Consider the following 8173-nt stretch of genomic DNA (forward strand, 5'->3'; position numbering starts at 1 on the left):
CCCCCTACTCCTGCTCCTGAAGGGCGATTGGGGCAGCAGCCCCCTCTTGCACCCACTGACAGTGCCGGTCCTGCTCCCACCTGCTGCTGGTGCTGGCCCCAATCACTCCACGCTGTCATCGGGTACAAGGAGGGCTGGTGCAGTCAGCATGTGGGAGCAGCGGCGGTGGGAAAAGGGCTGCCAGCAGACAGGGGTTTGGGGGCCGTGGTGGGAGGGGCCAGTTGGGGACATGGAGAATGGGCTATACCTGCCCCTGTGCCTACCACAGCCTCGTGGCACACAGTTCCTTTCAAGGTGCACAAATTTGTGCACTGGCCCCCTAGTATTTTAAATAAGAAGCATGCATTTTGGTTTTGTCTTTGAATTAGATTTTTTTATATTAACTACTATAGTTGGGCACTTAAATGAGGAAATTCAGTTATTCTCTTATTGACATAACCTTTGGCCTTGCTAGGAGCAAAACATGTCAATATTTTTTCTTTACTTAACATTCCTTGTTCTTATTAATAAGAGCATGGTCTAGGGCTGAAGAGAATTCTTTCCTTTACCAGTTCAAGTTCTCCTCTGAGTGGAAGAAGTCAAAGAATTTCTACCTTTAGAGAGATTTTTTAATTCACTGTACAAATGTACAATATATGTATAGAAGTTGTGAGTTGTTTTATCATGGCCTCAATATTATCTTGTTTACATTATAATACGCAGAAACTCAAACATATTTGGAATAGATAGATTGTATCTTTCTTTAGTTTCTATAAAATATAAACTTAAAAAATTTATATTCATTATTTCAGTGAGAATTTGGAAGAAAATGACATAAATGAATGCACTCAAAGGGTGTTCTGATCACTGACAACATTATTTTCTTTAACACCCAGCACTTGTCACCCCCAGATATGAAACCCCTAAAGAGTCGGCCATTAATGCATGTGTAAGTATTACAATTCTGAAATAATACCTGAAAAGTTCTTGATCACAATAAGATATGTGTTGATTTCCTTACTGAAATGAAATCAGTTTAGTTGTGTGCATCAGTTTTAAGATGTGAGAGGACCAGCATCGATGGTTTACAATGAGCAAGATATTTAAAACAGTCTGACTTCTTTTGTAATTGCTGCTGTACGAATTCCAATAAAAGTGTTTTTCATAGGAAGAACATGAAAAAATAAACATTATCACAAAAAGAAATTATCCAAAGAAAATAACTATTGCCTGCCTTTTTAGAAATGTAGACCATTCTTTTGAATTAAAAGCACTTTATTTAGAAACCATTAGGTCATGCAGAAAACAGTCTTAGTACTTCAAATTTTTCTAGTGAGGACAAGGAGAGTATTTGTACATCTACCAGGCCATTACATCAACTTCTGGAACACAAAGCATGTAGGGCTGGCCAGGCCTACAAGTCCAGCTAAGCACAATTCTGAGATTTTATTGGTTTTAGCAAATATATATTAGATTCAGGTAAGTAATTGAAATAAAGGAATATGCAGAAGTATAACTTTAAGAAGGAAATTAGAGGGCAGACTCTTAGAAATCATAAAATTAGAAAACAACATTAGCAAGCAAAATTGATTCATTTTAATATAGTGAGTTTTCCTCTGGGTTATATGCTCTCCTGACTTTTGAATTCTTTGTGCTCAACAGGAATAATTGGAGCCAAATAGAAGGTAGGGTAACCCTATTCATGATTAAGGGAGAGATAGGCAAATATATTTTACACGAACAAAACTTAAATAGATCACAAGATTTATTGAGGACCATTATATCAAGTTTCTATTCATAGAAAATATGTTTATTCAGTACCTATTCTGGCTAAGAATATGGAAAGAAAACAATAACCCATAAGAATGTGCAAACTTCCAGAAATTTATAGACTAAAGTAGAGTAGATATGAGATCTATCCAAATAACTACACTCTAGGTGAAAATTATTGACTACTATAGCATAATGAAAAGATGAATAATTTCAGAAATATAGAAAACAGGGATACTGCTTGCTGTGTTGGGGGGTGTCAAAAAAGCATTATGGAAATGGGCATATTTGAAGAGAGCATAATGTAAGGGTAGTATTTGGATATGTTGTGGTTGTATAAAAGCACATTTGGTAGTTTCCACAAAAGATATGATACTTTGATAATATATAAATCTGTTTGTATGTGAGATAAGTAACGGAGTAATAAATTTGGAGAGTTATACTTAGGATATGTTAACAGAAACCCTCAAATGCTGGATTAAAGATTTGCAAATATAGTGCCCAACAATAACCACTGTTGCTATTCTAAGAAGAGGAAGAGGGCAGTCTACTTTAGGGAGGTACCTTTAGCAGCACTGCAGTGTCACTGCAGGTAAACAGACTATGAAAATGAAAGGGTTGTTACTCAGTCATTGCAGTATGTATGGTGGTGACTGCAGTAGCTCTGGTAGAATGGATAAGAGAAGTGAGTGGTAGGGATGCAGCATGCATGTGCTCATCAGAATGTGCTCATCATTGCGGGTGAGTCCCAGATAATGACATCACTGATGTTTCAAATCTGGATATCTATTCTAGAAGGATGGGAATATCTTCAGTTTTAAAAAGAGATATGCATAGAAAATATTAGAAACAAATTTAATTACCAAATAAGCAATATAAATATCAAGCAGTTATTTTAATATTTTAACACAAAAAATAAAATTGTAACACAACTTTCTAAGGATTAAAACAATATAGCATTGACCAAATCATTTTTTACAAAAGAAAATAAAGACTGATGGATCAAACCTCCAATTTGAGCCATTATCTAGTTCAGTGCCTGCTAACATTTAGATTAATCATCTCATTGCTATATTCTTCATTTTACTTGATTGAGAAGACTTATCCTTAAGAAGGTCAAAGGGCTCTAGTTATGAGAATATTAATGGCTAAGTTGGCTTGTTAAATTATTTTTTGCAATATTACCTTTGGCTTTTAATAACCATTAACAGTAAAAACAATGGTCATGCACTTTGCATATTATATATATAGAGTTTCTTGTGACCTCCTGGGGAAGAGGAATAAAATGAACCAAGAGAAAAATAGCATATGTAATTAGAAGAACTTCTAGAGTGCAAAGGAAGAAGGTCATGTTGTTTATATCAGTTTGAAAACAAACTTTTCAACTAAAGAATCCTTAGTGCCAGAGAGGAGTTAAACATAGACTGGAGGAAAAGGGAAGTTGGAGCCAAAAGAGAATTGTTCCAAATCTTAACTGGCATTTTTTTCCCTGTAGAAGTAACAAGCGGATGCTAAAGTAACTTTTCAGAACATAAAACAACAACAATAGAACACACATGCACAAATAATCTCTCTAGAATTTGCATTTCAGCCCATATTATTTCCATCTTTTCTAGTCACATATATACAGATATTTAAGCCATGCATTCATTATTGAGATCTAACTCTGTTAATACATTGATTTAGATCATTAGGTCTCAACCTGGGCCAGTTTTGCTTCCCACGCCCCACCTCTGAAGAGGACATTTGGAAATGTTTGAATACATTTTTGGACATCATACTTCGTAGTAAAAGTGCCCCTGGCTCCTACTGGGTAGAAGATAGTGATGCTACTGAGCATTCTACCATGCATAGTTCTGTGCTCACATCAAATAAATATCCAGCCCCAAATATCAGTAGTACTAAGACTAAAAATCCCTGATATGGATGGTGAGGATTCAGTAATTTATAAAACAAAGTCTGTTTTCATGGAAGTTTCTCTATTTGTTGGAGTCACACACACACACACACACACACACAATTATATAAGATGAAGACAAATTAATTCATAAAATGTATTAGAGAGAGTCATGGTGTAGGAGTTGGAGTTTGTATAAGGCAGTCATGGAAGGTTAACTAAAATAAGTTATCATAAGAGCAGACATACATGATGCATGGGAGCTAATCATATGGCTATCTTAGTAAAAAATCCACTGAGCAAAGGGTAAGAAGGCACAAAGACCCTGAGGATGAAATGTGTCTAGTGCTCAAAGAAGAGCCAGGAAGCCAGTGTGCCTAGAGCACAGTGAGGAAGTGATTGGTAGAAAATGAGGTCAGATCAATGGTTGCCAAGTGTAGTTAGTGCCTTGTTAAACATGACAAAGTTAGGGACTTTTACCCTGGATGAGAGGAAAAGTCATTAGGAGGTATTAAACAGAGGAGAGACAGAACCTAATCTGAATTTTAAAAAATCGCTGTCTGCCATGTAAATAGACTAGAAGTGAGATTGGGTTGGTTATTGATATTGTTTAGACAATAAATTATTGTGGTTTGGGTCAAAATAATAGCAATGGAGATAGTAAAACGTTATTAGATAGTGTATATATTTTGAAAGTAGAGCTGAATCATTTTGCCCTTGGAGACTGAGAAGTCCAAATTGACCAAACTCAGTTTGCCACAGTGGGAGCAAAAATTGTGTATATTAGTGAAAGGAGACACTTCTACTCTATGACTCACTGATTCTGGCTATAGATGGAAAAGTACCATGCCAATATATATTGACTCAGTAACATACAGTGTTGGGCAAAAGTAGGTTTACATTTTTTCTTATTTAAAATAAAAAAATAATAAATAATACAAGAATAAACTCTGTTTTGTATACTTACAACTGTAAGCTTACTTTTGCCCTACCCTGTGTATATTCCATTATGTAAGCCCATTTTTTTCAGGGTGTTGTCTCCCAACCAGAGATTTAACTGAGTCTTTGGTTAATCTTTTTTTTTTTTCATTAACCCAGCTGCTTCCTGGTGGTGAGAAATGGAGAAATGTAATTATTTAATTAATTCTATGCATATGAACCTACTGTTGTACTTTCTTTGGTGTAAAATGAGTTCTTTGTTTAGAAGCAATGTAATGGGGAATATTCTATGAGTCCACAGATTACAAATTGCAGAAGCATCAGTGGCAGTAAAGACACATCCATTTACAGAATGCATGTCTATGTCAGTGAGGTTTAATCTCTACTCTTTCATACTCTACCTACTACCAGATAGCTGGCTACTTCACCCCAGGAAATGGAGCTATAGCAGGAAGAGCTAATTTTTGCTACTGCCAGATTAAGTACCTGACAGTACTGTTAGCCAGGTATTCATGGTAAGGAGAAGACCATCTTGTTGACCTGAAGGCATCCCTTCTAACCTTGTCACCATGGCCACTTGGTTCATGAGCAAACTGTGGGGTGGCTAAAGAAAGAGGCTGATTAATACACGTGGAGTGTATATGCCATTTTGTCTATCTGACTAGTAAGTCTCTCATGCATTGGATGCCCTTTAATGGGACACAAATAGCTTCACAGTCGAAGCCCATCTGAGAGGTCCATGAGCACACTTCTTCACCAGATTTCATTGAGGCACAGGGACAATTTGAGCCTTTGGTTATTAGCATCAATTCAAAACCAGTAACGTCTGAAAAATCTGGGTATTTCATTTTCCCCAATGTATAGTCACTCTTGTAAATAAGCTTTTAGAGAAAAAAGCTTGGGGAAAGATTTATGTAGTGGGCACTTCTGGCAAAAGTTCCTTAAAGGTACCTAGCCTTCCAGCCTTTAATAAAGGGTCTGCGAATTGACTGAGGACAGGAAAATTATGTGAGGCTGGGACTCTCCACGGCGATTATTCAAGTCAGCTTTTGGCTACTAGACTTACAGTTTTTTTGGGTTTCTTTTTTCTGTTATATTGATCAAGCAATACTCTAGTGGGCTGCCCAAGTATTTCATTGCTAGAGATTTCAAATCAATAGTCACTGCCAAGTATCTTTGAAGGCCAAGTCTTAACTGATTGCTGGTACATCCCTGTTGCTTTTTGTCAGAATGCCCTCTTTGTGTTTATGGTTTAGTGCTGCCAGGTGGCCTCTGCTACACTCAGATTTCACCATCTCCTTTGAAATCAGGGAGCCTATCTCATACCTGATCACATGGCATGAGACCTTGTGATGATACCTGATCTGCTGGAAATCCACACTTTAAGGTGCCTGGGAAACTGTTCTCGCTGTTCACTACTAACTACAGTGTATTGCAAGAGCCTTGACAGAGAAGCAAATGGTGTCAGCAAAAAAGTCTCTTCCTCCTCAAATGCCCCTCTAATGCCCTCTACTGACAAGTTATCACTGTGCTGACTAACAAAGAAGAAATATTTAGGAAATCCAAATCTTTGATCACAGAAGAGTAAATTTGAAGGTGGGGGGGGGGGTCATACATTGATAAATAGTTCACCTTCTACTGTAAAGGGTCAAGAATAAGATTTGGGGGCTTATCTATAAATTACACAGTTGAATAATTTGCACACATCACTTTCACATGCATGCCAATGCCCGGAGCTTAATCACTGGGAGACAAGTAGTTGTAAAGAAGGCTGGACTATGCGGTCTTTATCTGGGCTGTCTGTGGGGTTCAGTTCCTATTGGAAAAAAGAAGAATGGATATTGGAAGCCAGCTCTTTTGCTACCTGTTGAAGGAGATCATCAAGAGGCCATGACTGACAGTTGACCCTTGAACTGGACCTGGAAATTGAAGGCTCCTTTCCTTTCCCTGCCCTTGGAATGTATATCTCTCCCCCCGCCCTCCCCCTGTTCTCATACCAGGAGCCTTTTTGAAGGATATAACCTTAAGAAAAGAAGGTGTTATTAAGACCACCTGGACTAAATATGTGACTATATAATAAAAGGCTAATATGCAAATTGTCCCCTTGAATGGGAGTTTGACTGGGAGTTTGACCAGGGGATGGGGCTGGAGGGCCAACTGCCCATGGCCCCTCCCCCTGGCTGGCCCCACCCCTGACCACACACCCCACCCTGATTGGGGGCAGGGCCAGCCAGTCAGAAACCACCTGTGTACAAATTTGTGCACCGACCTCTAGTAATTAAATAAGTGGTGATACTAGTTGATCTTCTCTAATTTCACAATATTAGTAGAATACCCATATTATTTCACCATTAAGCCTGATAATGTTATAAGTTAAAACCATTACCATTCATCATAATTAAGAAGAATCTTTTTATTACCAATCTATGAAGATTCCACTGGCCAAACTTTTATGTAGTGTCTCCTAATCAGAGCAGTGGCGTAAGCAGTGTGCTCTGGCTAAGATCAGGCTGCATATATAACAAAGTCTACAAAAAGTTGTGAAGATGGTGGTATGAGTTAGCAAAGCTTACTAGTGAGTGGAGGAATTAGAGGTAATCCATTATCTGGCCATTTTATTTGGGCTTTTAAGTTCGAGACACTGTCAGGACATAGTCTAATTACAGACATGCTCTAACTAGGGGCATTCACAAGACTGCAAGTAGCCCTGATTTACAAGTCTAAAGAAAGCCAATGTCAAACACATGAAATAACTCAAGAAACTTCACTTTCCATATCTACACTAATAAAAGAGAAACATGCAAATTGGTGTCACTCTGCTACACCCACCAGCCAATCAGTGCAGCTATGCAAATTAACCCAACAAATATGGCGGTTAATTTGCATACACAGGCACGGAGCGAAGACTGAAGGCTCAGGCTGGAATGAAGACTGAAGACTGAAGAGTCTTGGCTTCTACACTGCGGCCACAGCAGAGAAGCCAAGTCTCGCTGCAGCTGGACCAAAGGTCTGGGTCCCAGGTGCTGGAGGAAAACCGGTGCCGGCAGCCAGGGGAAGGAAAACCTATTGCGCGTATCTTCTTGCAATGGGTTTCTAGTATATATATATACCGTATTTGCCGGCGTATAAGACGACTGGGCGTATAAGACGACCCCCTAACATTTCCACTCAAAATACAGAGTTTGTTATATACTCGCCGTATAAGACTACCCCCTCTTCCACACACCTTCCACACACCAAATAAAAGGTAAAACAATATCAGATTTGATTTTAACATTTTAATTTATATTCAAATGCTTATGACATGCAGGAAAACTGTCACAAGGCTGTATGTAATCAAACATATACATAAAACAGTGCAAGTTTATTACCGGTAAACATACCGGTAATTCACTAAAGAAAACACACTCTATAGACTGGTACCGTAGATGCTTCTCAGGAACACAGGCAAGCAGCCCACAACCTAGAGGGACTGTCAATGATAGAAGAAAGATAACAAATAGAGGGAGAGAGCAAGTGCCGGGCAAGTCCCTAGCAAGTTTGCTGGCGTGACAGTTTCACCTTAAAAGCCTTCAAACTCCTCTTCAT

The sequence above is a fragment of the Myotis davidii genome, unplaced genomic scaffold (assembly GCF_000327345.1).
Source record: "Myotis davidii unplaced genomic scaffold, ASM32734v1 scaffold210, whole genome shotgun sequence".
NCBI classification, from domain to species: domain Eukaryota; kingdom Metazoa; phylum Chordata; class Mammalia; order Chiroptera; family Vespertilionidae; genus Myotis; species Myotis davidii.